The 19,697-nt window shown below is 40.1% G+C and overlaps 1 protein-coding gene across 1 annotated transcript in view; it reads left to right on the top strand.

Annotated features, from left to right (window-relative positions):
* Window positions 1-19,697, top strand: part of LOC120374529 (calcium/calmodulin-dependent 3',5'-cyclic nucleotide phosphodiesterase 1A-like) — a 200,810-nt gene that overhangs the window by 17,934 nt on the left and 163,179 nt on the right. The window lies entirely within an intron of this gene.

The raw sequence follows: 19,697 nt of genomic DNA on the forward strand, positions 1-19,697 counted from the left end.
ATTTGGAGGTTTTTGGATCACCAATAAGCAATGGAATAACTAGATATAATCAAGGCCTAATGAACAGGTGTTTTGTTCTTTTATAAATCAGTAAGATCAAATAAATACACTGGCACAAAACCTCCAGTGCAGTTCAACCACTTGGTGACTCTTCACTTTGTGTCCTAAACCCACATAACCAGCAATGAGAGGACCACTCCAATGATTCCTTAGTGGCATAGGCTCAGCATAGCAATTCATAAGTCACTCTCCTCATGGCTGCTGGTGTAAGAAGCATCATACATACTAAAAAGAAAAATACCTTTTCCTGAAGAACTATCATGAGCAAAGGTGTAGGGCTTAAATGTCTTGATTTTGGAGACTGCTCTGGTTCTATATGAACTGACTGTGGCATGTCTGTCTATATGCCATGAGCCAGTAAGGATAGTGAGGTCCTCCCTGGACAAAGGTGACCAAACTCTTCAACAGGGGAGCAAACACACTCTTTCCTTATCTTAAAGATGCTTTCCCCAACCTACGGCATTTAACTAAATTTGGCTTCAGCCAGCTTGCTCCCAACCAAGTCCCTATCTTGGCTAGCAGCTTGCTGCACAATCTGGATTTGATAAAGGAGTGTGTGCTCTCTCATTTCACTGTCTACCCCAACACCTTCATATATGCTTTCAACAGTAGGGTGTACAGAATATATCCTTGTGGATCTTCACAGGAGGGAAATCCCACAAGGAAGAAACTATCCTCTGTGTTTCCAATCCTATTTCTTTGACCTCAACGGGAACAGGATAACACCCTTGAAAAGAATAGAACCACCCGAGTAACATTGTCTATTCTAGGCAGGATCCAGAGACACAGATCGACCAAATCTTTTGGTTAATTGTGTCCAAGTCTGCTGACAGATCCAATTGAATCAACATGAACATGTAACTTTTTTGTCATCTTGTGTGTGTGTATGCAACCTATTTCTAATTTATTAAATTAACTTAGCTAATTTATAAGTATTTTAAATAATTTGGGCCATATTAATAACATTTAATTTAGGTTTAGGTAAGCAGAAAAATTTTAAACTGGATAAAATAGATCTCCCCCGCCCCCGAATAGTTGATGGATGCTCTTTTAATTTGAGGGCAAAAGTTAGTCTTGAGTAGAAACTTGATTAATGCTCATACGGACTGAACTGAGTCATAGTGGAAAATTTAGTAGCTCAAAATAAAGCCTAAGCAAATTTAAATAACGAATCTAACTTTTGCACCATCTCAAAAGCTTCAATAGAACTGCATACCAGTTTAATCATGTTTGTTGGACTCTATGGTAAACGTTGATCTAGTAAAAATATGACTTTTATGAAATGTCACATTTTCCTCCAGGCATCTTTCTATCACAGTGTAGTAAATAATTTTCTGTCAGTGTTATTAAGCATAGTTCCCTAAAGGACAGGTAACATGACAATTTGTGGTACTGACAACTGTCTGCCATTATTAATAATAAAGATGTTGCAATTCTTTTGCTACATAAATTGGCAATAATTTGGTTGGCTCAAATATATGCCTCTAAAATCTTGTTGATATGGTCAAAGGAGCATGTCAATGTTTTCAGTATATGCCAACTTGATTCCTTTATCTGAAAGAAAACCAAATAACTAAAAATGAGATCCATGTACAGTTTCACTTTTTCTCATTTAGTAATTAGATATCTACTGTAGTAGTTGAACCATTTCAGCATCAAACATTATACTGAAATTGGTTTAGCTGTATGAAAAAATGATGGTAGTTCTGAACATGCGGCAAGTCACCGGTTACTCACCACCTAGTTACTTCTTGCAATATAGTTCAGAATATTAATTTGACATGCAGCTTGTTTGTCTACCTTTTAGACAATCAAGAGTAGACATTTGTTAGCACTTATACAAGTAGTTTCCTCGAATATTATTATATGCTCACCACTATGAGTAAGAGTTGCCCAATTGAACCCAACAGATGTGATAATTTTGGTAACCATAATTAGCTTTTTGAAATAATTTCCTTTTGTATGAATTTAGTGTTTTGTAAAAGGTGGTGAATTCACCTCCCTGGAGAAAGAAGTTCTCTCCCTGCAGAAGAGTTACAGCGTAAAAAGCAGCATTGTAAGCTTTCCTGTTTTGTCTCAGAAATGTGCCTAAACTCTGTTCTGGAAAGACCATCTCTAAATCTACATTCCAGCTAATGCCAATGGTGATGATGGGTTGTTTTTTTTTTTGCGACGTTTAGGTTTGTCCACTGGGAACTCAAATGAGACAACCAAACTAGTTTCACAGTCAACTTATTTTTTCTGAATTTAGAAAATCATTTTTGGTCTTATTGAAAGATTGGAAAACACGCCTTATTGTAAGAAACTCAAGGAGCGCCTATCTCTTTAGCTTATCAAACAGTGATTTGATCACAGTCTAGAAGTACCTACATGGGGAACAGAAATTGGATAATAGAGGACAAAGGTTTTAACAACATCTAATGTCTGGAAGCTGGGGCTAGACAAATTCAGATTAGAAACAAGGTACAAACTTTTAGGTGAGGGTCATTAACCTTTGGTATAGTTTACCAAGTGATGTGGTGGATTCTCCATCACTGTGAACTTTTAAATTGAGCTGAATATTTTTCTAAAATTATACGCTGTAGTTCAATCAAAGGTATTGGATTTGAAGCAGGAATTTAATTGAAGGGAGTCCTGTCCCATGTTATGGAGGAGGTCAGACTAGGTGATCACAATGGTCCCATCTTGCTTTAAAATCTATTGATTATTGTACTTTACAAACACTCTTTGGAGACTTTGGAACTGAAAGTCATTCAGTTATCTGAGTGCTGGGTTACTGGCATGTTAGAGAAATATTCCAAACTCCTTCCCTCCTCATAAAAATAATTACATAGACTTTACAAAGAAAAGTGAAAAATTGGCCTTACCAACCTGGGGCTTGCTCCTGTGAGGTACTGAGCAGCCTCATATTTGTTATGCATTGTCCTACATTGCTCTGTTACTTTTGCTTCTCTGTCTGATCCTCCTGCCATCCTCTTCTTCATGAGACACATTTGACCAACCCAAACTAAAGCTAATTAAGACGGCTATTTTCTAATCTGAGGTGACTGAGCACATCTTCACTTTTTTTCTCAACATCGTTTGTATTTTGCAACCAAGAATTCATTCCTGATGTCACCAGAGATCATATGAACTGACATAGCTCCTCTCTGAATTCATCGCCAGCTATTCCTTAGTCATTAAAGTCAGGTTTTCATCCACATAATTTTGACAACTGTAGCCTGAGATCACATTGATGGAGATTAATACGGGCAAAAATTATTTACCAAGAAATGGATACCCGATTGTAGTGTCTAATAACCACATCTATAGAATACAAAAATAGATAGGCCAACAATGGTACCTTACTGATGTAGGAAGAATAAGCTTTGTCTACAGTAGGCTCTCTTTCTTAAAATGTCATTCCCAGTGCAGCTTCACTAAATGTAATAATGGTGGGTGTGCTAGTGATTACTGACCTCAGTCACTGTAACCATAGTGTCATTTAACCCTGTCAAAGCAGAGCAAGATAACACAAGGGTTAAAATGCTGGCAGATGCCAGTGCATGGTTTCCCTAGCACTCCCATCATTGCTTTTATCTGTGGAACAGCATCCAATGATAGAAACTTTCCAAGAAGACAGTTAAATGTAGAAGAGAAGCCCAAAAGTGCTTAAGGAAGGGAAAAAGCTCAGGGTGCTGGGAAAAGAGAATGGAAGTCTATATTTCTCCTCATCCTGTATATTCTCAGTCCTTCTGGCATTTTCCTTTTACTCATTGAACCCGTCCCCCAAGATCTGACTTCATTGCTGAGGCACTGCTTTACCAATAACATGCATTATTTTCTGTCTGTTTTTTTGCCTGTAAATGGGAATAGTTATAATTACCACCACAGAAAGTCAGTCTGCAATGTACACGTATACAATGCATTTCTTGAATAATTAATATACTACTAATTAGTTCACATGACAATTAAATTAAGTTTCCAAAAATTCCTTATTCCAAGTGATTTTTGAATATTTTAAACTAAAATTTGTTTTCCTTAGGTTTACCTTTTTAACCAAATTCACCCATTTCCTTTTAGGAAGTCTGTTAGTACCCTTGTATTCAAATCATAAACTGTCATAAAGAATCTTTGACCTGGGTTACATTTTATCAGTTTGTCTCTAAAACTTGCCTAAGTTTCACCCTTACACTTCAGGTGAATTTACAGCATAGTTCAATGATATTAAACATCTAATCAGGACAGCTGAATTTTGCTCTCTTGTCCTTAATCTTTGTGCACTATAGCCTGTTGGACTCATTTTTCAATGTGTTGCCAGTTTTAAGTATCAGTTTTAATACTCTAGATGCCAAAGTCCGCATGAGAGGAATTAAGATTATAATACAAAATGTATTATGGGAAGGGTCTCTTAAACCTCAGGCTACACAGCAAGTCCCTACATTTCCATGATACACAGACTGATTTTGAGTTAGATTATGTTTTGCATACTCAAGTCACATAGATCAGTATTCCATAAAATCCCCCTTATCCCTTTACCATGACTTTTGGAGAACATTAATATAGCACAGTTAAGAAATGAAAAGTCAGCAGATGCAAAAGTTAAAGTTACACATTCAGAATTTATGGCCGTTATCCCTGCCTCCTTGTATGTACATAATGTATGCATTTTATTCTGCATTATGTGATATATAATTGTACTTCTCAATACAGTAAAATAGTTTATATATTTTTTCCTATCACCTAAGAGGCACACTTGTATTATCTTCTGTTCTGCACTGTGTATGGTGAGCAATGTCCCAAGAAGGCATTTTTATCAAACATAGAGAATAAATCAAACATATTTTATAGATGAATTATAACCAGAAGGGGTAATAGTAAAAATGTGCTGGTATACACAGGCCACCTAAATTCACTGCAGTATTTATCTAAGTAGGATATAATGTTCTTATAGTGGTACCTGTCACCACAGTGTCTTGGGTGCTGCCAAGATAGAAGACACTATTATATCACAGAAAGCCAGTTGCCTTTCTTCCTCCTCCTCTTCATTTTTTCCCCTCCTCCTCTTTGATTTCCTGAGTTGTCTGTGGAACATAAGTCCAGGAAGTGACTTTGTTCCAAAGGCTGAGAGATTTGCATCCATTCTTATCTCATCCTGTGAAGGCTGAGTTTCAAACCCTTGGCGCTGTTGCCAAAAATGACCTGTCTCCCCCACACAAGTCTTGCCTTTGAAGCTGACCGCATCATAGTTCTTGAGGAAGTAGCTTTCGGGGGAGATGGTGGTTGTGGAAAGAGGTTCTCTGATATCTTGGGCTGATTCCATGGAAGGCCTTGAAGGTTAACAGTGAGCCTTTGAATTATTTGATCTATGGAGAACCAGTGTAGGGAGCAGAGCACAGGGGTAATGTGCAGGGCTCAATTGGCTTGTATGTACATCTCCAGTCTGGGAAATTATTTCATGATATCCCTGTGATGTCAAAACATATATTCTGGAAAAGCAGATGGCCTTCAGGAGGCTATTGGCTCCAGAAGAGGGAGGATATTTTGAAGAAAGCAGCAGCTGCTGCTCACTCCACCCACTAAAACCGCAGAGGAGGAAGAGAAGGAAAGTAGACCCCTGCCCCTCTCCCCCACCAGTTACCCAGACCAGGCCCCTTCTCTTACCAATGATACACCCAAGATGAGGGAAGTGACTCAGGCTGAGGGCTAGGTAACCATCACAGCTGCCTGGGGCTAATGCTGGAGTTACTCCTCTGGTGGGCCATTTATACATATAAATATTGAAATTATTCATACACAGAAGAAAAGGGCCTTCCCACAGTAAAAAGAACATATGTAAAACTCTGGTTTATGCAATGTGTCAGACACCAAATGGAATCATCACACCCAAGGACCTGGACTCTCTCTGCTTGACATGCACTGCCAGTTGGGAATGCAACATAACTGCTTAGCACCAAATTAGTGTTACTCCTCTGGTGGGCTGCTGCTGGGGGAGGAGGGGATCAACCAGCTGCCCTTGCACTTCTGGCATCTGGGGAAGGGTGGGTTCCCAGCCGCTATTGCCACCACTGCTGCTGCTTCTCCTGTGGAGAGGTGGTTCCCTTGCTGGCTGGCCTTACCTCTTCCTCTGGCATCCAAGAGAGATGTAGTGGTTTTTATAGCTGCTGCTGGTCCCCTAGCAGATGGACAAGAAGGAATGATACAGTCCATGGCTGAGTCTTCTAGCTTGGAACTTCCCTTTTACCCACCCTACCACCTCTACAACTCTCCAGCCAGATAAGGGATAGAGGGATGTTTGGTCTGCTGTCACAGCCACATCTCCTCATCTGGTGAGCTGGGACAGGAAGGGCATGACCACTCTTCTGTGGGTGGAGAGGAAAAAAGGTCTGTCTCTCCACCAAGCCCCCAGTCCATTGCATGGAGCAGTGGTTTTTTTGGGCCCTTCCTGCAAAACGTAGACTGCAGAGTGCCTCGGAGGTTTGCTTCCTGAGCACCGTATGAAGTGTGCAAGAGCCGTCGCTCAGTACTCCCCATTGACAATAACTATATATTGTGCCAACTGAAGTCAGTAGAGTAACTCTGGGTTTATATCAGTCTGAGAGTAGAATTTGGCCCATAGGTTCAGTGTGAAGTGTATGGCATTTTTTTTCTGACAGGAGGCTCTGACTCGTTTGCGTATAAAATGTCCTATAAAGATTTAGGCAAGACTAGATTACTGGTGACTCTAGAAAACTGCATTGGCTAGATCCATAAAGTTACCAATGGTGCAGAGCTCTTGTGGCAAGAAACTCTGAAGTCTGTGGCAATGTTAATTCTGTTACTCTGTTCATTTGTTCTAGTGCCATGCAATAACTTTTATCTTTAATTAAATAGTTGTCAAAAGAAAAAAACCCCAAAGTGAAAATGTAAGTTTTAGAACCTAACTCATTTATCTTATTTATTGGCTCTTACATTCCTGGCTTTCCAGCCAGTCACTGCTGAATAAACCTCCATTCCACGTGTTCTAATTAGAGAGAGAGTGACATTTGGGCTGCCATACCTAGGGAACCCACCTATCCCTTGGCACTGGTAAGAGGGAGGTCGGGCACTCAGCCAGAACTGAAAGCTTCAAGAGAAGCTGCTGAAGGCAGCCACCAGTTTGCTATCTCCCTGCAGCACATATGTGGAGGCTGGGGAGGAAGAAGAGGGCTAAGCTGGACTCAACTTGGTAACATTGGGGATAGAGCCAAATTTAGCTGATCTAAAATTCAGATCCAGGAATTGGGGTTCAGCTCAGCTGCTCAGGATTTACCTACATGTACATTCTGGTCTTTGTCAGAATATGCAAATACGCATTACAACTTTGATGGAAAAATACTAGAATTTGGAATGTACAGGCTCCAAAGTCCATGGCTATACAAATCTGATAGGGTTGCAGGTAGGGTGACCAGATGTCCCGACTTTATAAGGACAGAGTCCCAATTTTTGGGTCTTTTTTTCTCATATAAGCTTCTATTACTCCCCACCCTCTATCCCGATTTTTTTTCACATTTGGCTCATTTTCCCCTAGCTTTTGTTATCCTAGACGTACTGAACATACAATTGCAGATGTAATCATGATTGACTGTTTCCACATTAAGCTGAAAGAATATTCAGGGCCGGATTTGTAGTCGGGTCCACTAAATATGTACAAGCCACCCACTGTGCACGTAACTGCATTTTTACTTACACAGTCATCCATTTGATGTTATTTACTGCAGCTATTTCCTCCCACAAGTCCCATATCTTGCAGGTACAACACATTGTTCCTAATTGTAAATTTTGCCTCTAATATTTTTAGTTATTGGATTAAGGAGGTCATGACCACTTTGTTCTCCTTAAAAACAAACAAACAAGATTACGGCTGTTGATTAATCACAGTTAACTCATGTGATTAACTAATTTTTTTAAATCGGAATTAAAAAAATTAATCATGATTAATCGCAGTTCTAATAACTTTGTTAAACAATAGAATACCAATTGAAATTTATTAAATACTTTTGGATGTTTTTCTACATTTTTCAAATATACTGATTTTAATTACAACACACAATACAAAGTGTACACTGCTCACTTTGTTATTATATTTGATATCAAATATTTGCACTGTAAAAATAAGGTTTTTTTCAATTAATCTCATACAAGTACTGTAGTGCAATCTCTTTATCGTGAAAATGTAACTTACAAATGTAGCTTTTTTTTTGTTGGTTACGTAACTGCACTCAAAAACAAAACAATTCAAAAATTTAGAGCCTACAAGTCTACTCAGTCCTACTTCTCGTTCAGCCAATCGCTAAAACAAACAAGTTTGTTTACATTTACAGGAGATAATGCTGCCCACTTCTTATTTACAATGTCACCAAAAGTGAGAACAAGTATTTGCATGGAACTTTTGTAGCTGACATTGCAAGGTATTTATGTGCCAGATATGCTAAACATTCATAAGCCCCTTCATGCTTCAGCCACAGTTCCAGAGGACATGCTTCCATGCTGATGATGCTCATTTAAAAAAATAATGTGTTAATTAAATTTGTGACTGAATTGTATGTATATATTTTACCCGCATTCTGTCATATATTTCATGTTATATTAGTCTCGGATGATGACTCGGCAGATGTTGTTCATTTTAAGAATACTTTTGCTGAAGATTTGACAAAACGTGAAGAAGGTACCAATGTGAGATTTCTAAAAATAGCTACAGCACTCAAACCAAGGTTTAAGAATCTGAAGTGCCTTCCAAAATCTGGGAGGGATGAGGTGTGGAGCATGCTTTCAGAAGTCTTAAAAGAGCAACACTCCAGTGTGGAAACTACAGAACCCAAACCACCAAAAAAGAAAATCAACCTTCTGCTGGTGGCATCTGATTCAGATGATGAAAATGAACATGCGTCAGTCTGCACTGCTTTGTATTGTTATCGAGCAGAACCTGTCATCAGCAAGGACGCATGTCCTCTGGAATGGTGGTTGAAGCATGAAGGGACATAGGACTCTTTAGCGCATCTGGCATGTAAATATCTTGCAACACCGACTACAACGGTGCCATGTGAACACCTATTCTCACTTTCAGGTGACGTTATGAACAAGAAGAGAGCAGCATTATCTCCTGAAAATGTAAACAAACTTGTTTGTCTGAGCGATTGTCTGAACAAGAAGGAGGACTGATAAAGTTTTACATTGTTTTATTTTTGAATGCAGTTATTTTTTGTACATAATTCTACATTTGTAAGTTCAACTTTCACGATAAAGAGATTGCACTACAGTACGTGTATTATGTTAATTGAAAAATATTATTTCTTGTTTTTTACAGTGGAAATATTTGTAAGAAAAAATAAAGTGAGCACTGTACACTTTGTATTCTGGTATAATTGGAATCAGTATATTTGAAAATGTAGTTTAATATATATTTAAATAAATGGCATTCTATTATTGTTTAACAGTGTGATTAATTGTGATTAATTTTTTTAATTGCTTGACAGCCTTAAAAAAATATAAAATGCCCCCCTCTCAACTCCTCCCCCCCAACACATGGGTGAAGACGGTGGTCGGGTATGGAAAGCACTATTTGATGTACATAATTCTCAAGGTACCCATGTGATACTGTATGTCATTCACAGCTATACAAATCATGCCTGGAAGTATGATAGGGAAGTCCCTGTTTGTTCATTTGTGTTTGCTTCTTTGCCGTGTGCCTGCTTGTGGTAGCTTTTGGGATGCTATGTGATGAGCCTAGTGGCCTATTAGGCGATGCTGAGAGATTCCTAATGAGGCTGTAGCCTGACATGCTTTGATCCCTAATACCTTTAGGATCCCTTGCTACATAAGAGATTGAAGTCCAGGACCACCATACTAGCAGTCTCTGAAATGCTTCCAGTTCCTTGTGCAGGGCCGGTCAGACAGGCAGAATTGCAGGATCACATTGTGTGGATGAGACAATAGTATCCAGAAGAGGGATTTAGGTTTATTAGGAGCTGGAGGATGTGTTTGGAAAGGAGGAGCCTAGACAGGAACGATGGGCTCCACCTAAACCAAAACAGAAACAGGTTGCTGGCATGTAAAATTGAAAAAGGTCATAGAGAGGTTTTAAAACTAAGTGCTGGTGGAAAGCCAACAGGTGCAGAGGACCTCAGCGTTTGCATAGACATATCCCTTAGGGGAGGATTTATTAAAGGGGATGTTCTATATGTTAGTAAAGAGTAGAGGATAGAAGTTGAAAAAGTACATGCAGGGGCTGAAGAGAAACAGTTCAAATGAAAGAATCCCATTTGATTACATCACATGAAGTCAGACAACTAAATATTGATGAATTTTATAAGTGCTTGTATACAAATGCTTGAAGTCTATGGTGGGCGCCTGGTATTAAATGAAAATATTAATAGAATAGGCATCACAAAGTTGGTGGAATGATGATAATCAATGGGACACAGTAATAGCAGGGTCCAAAATACATAGGAATGACAGAGTAGGTCATGTTGGTGGGGACCATATGTGAAAGAAAGCATAGACTCAAATATAGTAAAAATCTTAAAAGAATTAAACTGTACCATGAAATCTCTATGGCTAGAAATTTCATGCCTGAAGAATAATAGTATAGTGGTAAGAATATATTACTGACCACCAGGATGGTGATGTGATTGTGAAATGCTCAGGGAGATTAGAGAGGCTACAACAGAAAACACAATTAACAACAATGGGGGATTTATTTTCAACTATCCCTATATTGACTAGTTACATGACACCTCAGGACAGGAGGCAGAGATAAAATGTCTAGACACCATTACTGACTGCTTCTTGAAACAGCTAGTCCTGGAACCCAGAAGGGGAGAGGCATTTCTTGATTTAGTCATAAGTGGAGTACATGATATTGTCGAAGAGGGGAACATAACTGAACTATTTGGTAATAGCAACCATAATGTAATTAAATTTAATATACTTGTAGGAGGGGGATTATACCAAAAAACCCACCACAGTAGCCTGTAACTCCAAAAAAGGGGAACTATTAAAAACTGGGGAGACTTGTTAAATGGAAATTAAAAGGAACAGTCACAAAAGTGAAATTCCTGCAAGCTGCATGGAAACTTTTTTTTAAACCACTGTAATAGAAGCTCAAACTAAATATATACCCATAATAATAATAATAAATAAACAAAGAGTAAAAGGATAAAAAATGCCACTGTGGCTAAACAGAGTAAAAGAGGCAGTTAGAGACAGACTTCCTTTTATAAACTGGAAGTCAAATCCTACTGAAGAAAACAGAAAGGAGCATAAACTCTAGCAAGTAAAGTATACAGTTATAATTAGGCAGGCCAAAAAAGACTTCGAAGAGCAACAAGCAAAACACACACAAACTAACAGCAATTATTTTTAAAGTGCCTCAGAAGCAGGAAGCCTGCCAAACAACCAGAGGGGCCACTGGACGATGATGATGCTAAAGGAATACTCAAGGAAAACAAGGCCACTGCAGACAAGCCAAGTGAATTCTTTGCATCAATCCTCACTGCCGGGGATGTGAGGGAGATTTCCACATCCAAATCATTAGGTGACAAATCGGAGTCCAGATCGAGGTGTCAATAGAGGAGGTTTTGGAATGAATTGATAAATTAAACTGTAATAAGTCACCAGGACCAGATGGTATTTACTCGAGTTCTGAAGAAACTCAAATATGAAATTGCAGAACTACTAACTATGGTATGTAACCTATTGCTTAAATCAGCCTCTGTGCCAGATGACTGATAGGTAATGTAATGCCAATTTTTATAAAAAGAATTCAGAGGCGATCCTGGTAATTACAGGCCAAAAAGCTTAACTTCAGTACCAGGCGAACTGGTTGAAATGATAGAAAAGAACAGAATTATCAGAGACACAGATGTTGGGGGAAGAGTCAACATGGCTTTGTAAGGGGAAATCATACCTCACTAATCTATGAGAATTCTTTGAAGGGGTCAACAAACATGTGGATAAGGGTAATAGAGTGGATATAGTATGCATGGACTTTCAGAAAGCCCTTGGCAAGGTCTCTCACCAAAGGCTCAATGGATCAGTAACTGGTTAAAAGATAGGAATCAAAGGGCAGGAATAAACAGTCTTTTTCTTTTCAGTGGTGGTGCGGGGTGGGTGGGGAAAGCTATGTTAAGGCTGCATTTGGTGGACACATTTTCTAATTTAAATCCCTTGTGTGATGGTGAAGAGATCCCCTCCCCCCCTCCAATGGCATCTGTTCCATTATAGCCTTTTATAAATATCAAGGAGCTTTTTCTTGTTGCCATGGTCCTTGTGGAAATACTGTACAGCTAGAGGGAACATTTTCTTGTTCTCCTTTGAGCCATTCAAAGTGAATGTCTAATGAAACTATTTCAAACGATTGTTAGCTAGAACATTTCATGTCCATGTCTCACCAGAGTCAACTAGTTATCTCCTTAACCTTTTCTTGGTTTAGTGGGAGAAGCTGGCAGTCACTGTGTCAAACCCAGATTTCTTAATGCCTTTTGCGTATTCCTTCCCTGCATTTCCCCTATGCTGTTCTAGGCTGAGAGCGATCACTTGGCAATTAGTTTTTTCATGGGTCCTATTGAAATGTCAGTCATGGCTCTGGAATGTCTAGATTGATGTGTTTTAAGGTACTTTATTAGTCAGAAGGGTTCAGGTAAGAGTATCATTTACTCCATAATGGCTGTATGAAAACACCTAAGGAGGTTGATGGAAGAGACTTTTATCAATTGATACAGCCGGTTTGTGGAAGCTGAAAAGAGACACAGTGAAACCCAGAACATTTATTCTGTTCCTGTGTATTTGTAGAGCACAAGGTTATACCTCTGATCCCCTCTCTATGGTAATTTTGAAGTTGTGTAATACATTTCACATCCAGTGCAGTGCTGGCAGAGTTTCCAAAGCTCAGAGTATCAATTTTGTTGCCAAACCATTTGACTAGTGATGTTCCCCAAAAGTAGTATTTGCTTCTTGAGTCCTTCCTGCTGTACTTCCACAGCTACTGTACTAAGCACACATGCTTTTTAAATAAAGATGTTAACCCCCAAATCTTTCAGATATGTGACCTTTCTCATTCCTTCATGAATTTCTTGGGCCAGAGATCCATGTATCTGCTCCAAATACCTTAATGATTCTGCCTAGTCATCTTCTGCTTGATCTGACCAAAAATGTATTGTTTCCTTCTAATTTATTTCAGTTAAATGTCTCGAAGGCATAGAGGAGATTTATTTTTGGAGAGGAGGAAGGGATGAAGAATGTCATCAAGCTCTACTCTATCCTCTCTTTCTCCTTCACTCAATTTCAATTTATCTCCATCTGAAATCTTCGGTTATCTCTTACCTTGAACTCGTGTCTTTCCACATCTTCTACATGTATAATGTGCTTATCACAACTCCCACAATACTGCCAGCGTTTCCTCTAGACTTGGCTATTGTAACCTATCCCTATGCCCTTTCCAAATGGTCTGTAAAGTGCCTAAGTCACATAGGCACCTAACTCCTATTGATTTCAATGAGTTAAGTGCTTAGCATCCCACTAGGCTGTTACCTGCATCCTTAGATTCCTAAATACCTTTGTAAATCTGGCCCCAAGTCCTTAATGCCTATGAGACTAGTGACCCCTCAATGCAAGTAGTGTATGAACAGGAGGTTCTTTTCCAATACTGTATTTAAACCTCTGGGGACATAATGCACATGGTTACTAGCGGGAACTATATAAAAGAGCTCACTGCTGTGGAAGAAAAGAAAATGCAAAAGCTTTTTTTTTTTTTTAAGACCAAAAGTATATTTCCTTTTAATTCCCATTATCTAGGTAATCTGGTCTGTGCCAGTCTGCTTGAGAGTCTGTATCAGTCCCAACTCTTTTAGCTAGTTAGTTTAATCAGTGCCAGTTTACTGAGTGGGCCATCTATGTAAATCCGTCAAGTTGCTGTAACTTAGTTCTATTGTCAGTGGTAACATCTATTCTGTGGGCAGTCTGCACAAATCACAAATTATTGTTGTGACGGGTTGGATCACAGAAACCCCCTTGGGAGCTGCCAACCGATGTGCCAAGACTACTTCTATCCCTGTTTTCCGTGCAACCTTAGGACTTCAGCACCCTGTCTTGCCGAGCCAGACACACTTGTCTACTTCAACAAAGACCCAGAGTCTGAATTACCTGCCCCAAAGCTGCAGGTTTACCTGAAAACAGCTCACAGAAGTGTGCTTGTCTTTAGCACCCAGATGCCCAACTCCCAATGGGGTCTAAACCCAAATAAATCCGTTTTACCCTGTATAAAGCTTATGCAGGGTAAACTCATAAATTGTTCGCCCTCTATAACACTGATAGAGAGATATGCACAGTTGTCTGCTCCCTCAGGTATTAATACAGACTGAGTTAACTAATAAGTAAAAAGTGATTTTATTAAATACAGAAAGTAGGATTTAAGTGGTTCCAAGTAGTAACAGATGGAAAAAAGTAAGTTTCCAAGCAAAATAAAATAAAATGCGCAAATCTATGTCTAATCAAACTGAATACAGATAAGATCATTACCAGTTCCAGAATGCTCCCTTTTACAGGCTAATCTCCTTTTAGCCTGGGTCCAGCAATCACTCACACCCCCTGTAGTTACTGTTCTTTGTTTCAGTTTCCTTTAAGTACCCTGGGGGGTGGAGAGGCTTCTTTTTTAGCCAGCTCAAGACCAAAATGGAGAGGTCTCCCAGGGGTTTAAATAGACTCTCTCTTGTGGGTGGAGACCCCCCTCCTCTCCCTGTGTAGAATCCAGTCACAAAATGGAGATTTTGAATCACATGGGCAAGTCACATGCCCATGCATGACTCAGGACCTGCAGGCAGCAGTCATTACCCACATGCTATCTTGAATGTCCTCAGGTAGACTTCTTTTGTGGATTGGAGTCTTCCAAGCTCTTTTGTCTGTTAAATGCTTCTTGATTGAGTACAATCATTTCCCAAGAAGTGACCAAATGTTCTAACTAAGGCTACTTAGAAATCAAGCAATTATACAGCTAATGTTCATAACTCTGAACACGCAAATGGTGCCTGCATACAACTAGTAGATAACCAGTAGATCATAACCTTTACATAGATATGTTACATGGCATATGTAGCAAAACTCTATTCCAGTTATAGCATATATACATTTATAAGCACCCCCCATAAAGCCTTATGGGATACACTGTCACAATTGTAACATGGCTAGTTTGCTGGTGCCAGTTTTGCAATTTACATTAGGTCTGTGCACTTTAAGACTAGATCCTCTTCTCTTATCTCAAACATCCCTTTACATCAGTTCAGAGGAAGCAGATGTGGAGCAAGCAGGGGAACCATGGATTTTGTTTATGATAATATGCATTGTATGTGATTACAAAACCAGGATACAGGCAGAAGGAGAAAGAAGAGTCTGTGGAGAAGACTGCCTGACAAAAATTCCCTGGAAGCCTCACATGCGGTGAGGCTTAGGCCAGTTTAATTACATTCGACAGGGTGTGAAATTTTTCACAGCCGTCAGTGATGCAGTTGGGTCAGCTTAACTTCGTAGTGTAGACCAGCCCTAAGTTTAGGCATTGCCCCAGGTTACATCTACACTGCACACCACTGGTGGCAGCATGTAGGGTGTGTGCAGCTACATGCAGCGGTGAAAGCTGGCTGCATCCACACTGCGATGTGTAGTTACGAATGTTGTTGAAAGACTCTGGTGGAGGGAGGCAGCGCCCCTCGCTGGAGGGAAAGCCTTGCTTACTTCAGTGACTTTAAATTCCTCAGTTAGTTCTTGTCTCTCCTGCAGTTCTCCTGATTAGGGAAGGTTGCATCGTAAGATTTGAAAAGATGAGCGATAATGAAATCAGTTCTTCAGGTCTCTTGTTACTTTCTCTTTCTGCGCCAGTTTTGATCTACAGGTACTGAACAGAATAATGAATAATGTGGCATGTTTTGTTTCCTTTCAGGAGTAAAGGATTTATCTAAAATAAATCTCTAATCCTCCTCATCAAAACCTGTGTTAGCCCTTATCCTATTCCAGTGGCCAACTCTCTAATCCATCTAGTTGCAGGCTTTCCCCTTTTTTTAAAGTGGATTTTTCTGTGTAATTTTAAACTTTGATTATTATTCAATGTTCATAGTACAAGGAAGGATGTTGCCTTTTTACCTGTATATTAAGACACTGTGTCTTTCTTTCCTAAAGCCAACATTCCCTTTATTCTTAAGGAAAGGATGTACTTTGAATCCTGGAAGGGGTGGGGGGGTATACCATGTTCTATTTCAGCATCTGATATAAGTACTTGTTTGAGGATTAAGTGGCACAGTGACAATTTTATCAGGCCTTAGGTAGGGGGATAGAGCAGGGTGCAAAAGAAATTTTAAAATCTCCAAACTGAATCACTAGAACTTTGCCTAATACCCAGAGACTTGTTTTGAATGAATAGATATCAGATTAACCCAGGAATATAAAGCTAAACTTAAAAAAGATGCAGGCAAGGGATGAAAAGATTGTTTTTTTTGTTTGTTTTTGTTTTTTAAAGAGAGAGAGGAGAACGGGCTCTAAAACCTAGCAAGCTGAGAGCATGACACAAGTTATCCAGAACAAGAACATGGAGAAGCCAGAGAAAAACATCTATTACTTTACATTTAAAAAAAACACTCATCAGTTCAGCTGCTATCCCCTTGGGTAAATGCCTGTTCCTAAAATAATTGCCCACCGGTTAGTATTTGGAACTAGTTTAGGCTAGATTTTGCCTAGAACACAGCCCACCATAAGGGAGCAGCCCAGGCAGCCATAATTTCTCACCTGATCAGGGAGGAGGTTGTAATTTTATTGCTGTCCTCCTGACCGGCGGGTTGATGGGGGCAGATCTAAGGTTCTGTCTGTTCTCCATCCATCCTGACTCCTACCTATGTTCCTGAAAGTGGAAATAGTGGGTGAATAATACCTGTTTACCCCTATGTGCCTGGCTCCACGTTTTGGTAATGGAGTCAGATATCTGTCATCCAATCCTGTTTATTTAGAAAGAATGTGTACAGTCCTGTTTCCCTGAACACAGTAGGAATTAAACAAGTAAGTGGTTTGTTTTGCTCACTGTTCTAAGCCTCTTTTTGCATCACTTTGTCCCAAAAGCTGTTTCTCTAGCTTTTTTTCTGGACCTTACACTCTGTGCTTGGGCTGTCTGTCTCCTTGGCTTTCTACTATCTTCTTTGTGTCTGCTTCTGTGTGTTTCTTGATGCTTCTCTCTCTCTTTCACACAAATATTCAAAACTCCACCAATCAATCTTCTAGCCCCTGTGTTTGCTATATCAGTCCTTAGAGAAACTACTTTGAGCCACATGGTTCATATTCTACTCAAGCCTTGCCATGCATCTGTGCTCTGTGAGGTGCTCCTATTGCTTCAGCCATCTGGTTTCACAAAGGAACTCAATTGCTTTTTACACTCATCCTGAATGAAAGGCAGCTGTTACACCCACCAGCTTCAATGCAGTTTCCCAATGTATAACAGTATTGTCTTGGTTGCACATAACCTCAGCCCTACCTGAGGGGAGCAACTGGAGCGTAACACCTGAAGAACAAGCAACATTTCCTCCTCTTCAGAATATCAAAAGTGATATTCACAACCATTCCTCCTGTTCCCTTGGGGAGAAAGAACAGCGTAAACATAGTGTTACTGCCACTAGGAGCTGGCACTATTTCTCACCATAGAATCGTACTACAGGGGCAGAGAATGCCTTATGAGGAACAATAGGGGCTTAAAATTTCCCTCTGTCCCTGGAGGATTGTATGAATACATAATTATTTTCTTTGCATTGCTTCAGATGCGGGGGAGTGAGAGGTAGGGGGCAGGGAAGAATTCACATTAGTGCTAGTGATTCATATCTGTTACTCCCTGTGAGGATATGTATACTATTTCTTTAAAACTGTATCAAGATGCCATGCAGAACAGGACTGGGAGGTTTCTAGGGGCTTGGCTACACCTGTAGATGTACAGCGCTGGGAGTTACAGCTGTGTTCGTACAGCTGTGTAGGGAAAGCGCTGGAGTGTGGCCACACTCACAGCTACCAGCGCTGCAGTGTGGCCACATTTGCAGCATTTGCAGCGCTGTTGGGAGTGGTGCATTATGGGCAGCTATCCCAGTTTTCAAGTGGCAGCAACATGCTTTTCAAAAGAGGGGGGTGGGGTGGAGTGTGACAGGGAGCGGGGGAGAGAGAGAGAGTGGATTTTTGGAGCCAACACTGTGTGTCAGCTCCCTGCATTGCAAATTCTGTGTCAGCTCCCTGCCTTGCAAAATCTGAAAATTTCCTCGACCCCTCATTTACTCTTAACTGCAAATAGCCTGCAGACCAGATAAGCAGCTGCTCCAATGGACTCCCTTTCTCCCCCTCTCCCCCCCCCGCTGTTTCTCTCCTCAAGCAAACAGCATTCATCCCCCTGCCTCATTCACAGCAAGGTAGTGGGTTATCTCAATTGATTGTTCACAGTCAGTTACAGATTGATCACAGCAAACAAGAGCTGTGTTTGTTTTTTAGATAAGCAGCTCCCAGAGCCCCGAGTTCACAACAAAACAAAGAGAGTAATTTAGTTAAAAGCATTCTGGGATATCTCCTAATACCCTGGAGGCCAATAACAGTGCTGGTGTGTGGCCACACTTGACGAGCAGCGCTGCATCACCAGCGCTGCACTCGTTATACCCCAAGCAGACCAGGTGTACAGCCAGCGCTGCAGCCAGGGAGTTGCAGCGCTGGATGTGCCTTGCAGGTGTGGACAGTTACTAAGTTGCAGCGCTGTAAAGCCTCCACCAGCGCTGCAACTCTCCAGTGTAGCCAAGCCCTAGGAAGAAGTTCCTAGTTCAGTGCAGCAGCAAAAGAAGGACAGTGTTACAGCTCCTACTGTCTTCCTTAATCTAATCAAGTACTTTGTACAGTGTTTAAAGAAAGTGATTGTTTCTGTGGTGCTTCAGTTTTGTCACGTGACACTCTTCATTGCGAGCAAAAGGGGAGGTGTGGATCATGCGCTGACTTTTTTTAAAAAGCCCCATTGAAATCTATGGGTCTGATTCACACAGGCATAAGAGAGAAAGTGGAATCAGGAATACCTCTAGTGAAGCCAGTGTAACGACACCACTTTAAAACCAGTGCAAGTGAGAGGTGAAACCTTTGGAAAGATATGAAATGCATCAGCTAATGATCTCTCTCTGACAGAAATCAGTGAAGAAAGAGGAGGAGCCAGTACAGAATAGAGATTAATAGGACATAAGGGGGATATTAAAAATATATTTTAATGGAGAGGAAATCATCCTAGTATTAGGAAACTTATGAGGAGAATAAAGGGAAATGATAGGGGAACTTCAGTGACAGTGAATTATTGGGATTGTTCTTTTTCTTTTTCCTTGGCATTTTCACCCATCTCTGCCAGCCATTTCAGATAGAGATCTCACATAACCTCACATCTTTGTTACTTTTAAACATACACAATGCTCTGTGGTTGAATCTGCTGCACAGACAAGCTAGTGGTATCTGGGACTATTTGGATCTTCCTCCAGAGTTGCAGATCCGTGTCTATTCACAAAACAAGAAGGAAGATGTTTATAAAATAAAGATCGAATTTTGAAAAGCTCTGCAAACACAGTTGAGCAAGCAATGAAATAGTCTGATGCAGCGCTAACCCCAGTTCT

The sequence above is a fragment of the Mauremys reevesii genome, linkage group 11 (genome assembly GCF_016161935.1).
Source record: "Mauremys reevesii isolate NIE-2019 linkage group 11, ASM1616193v1, whole genome shotgun sequence".
Taxonomy (NCBI): domain Eukaryota; kingdom Metazoa; phylum Chordata; order Testudines; family Geoemydidae; genus Mauremys; species Mauremys reevesii.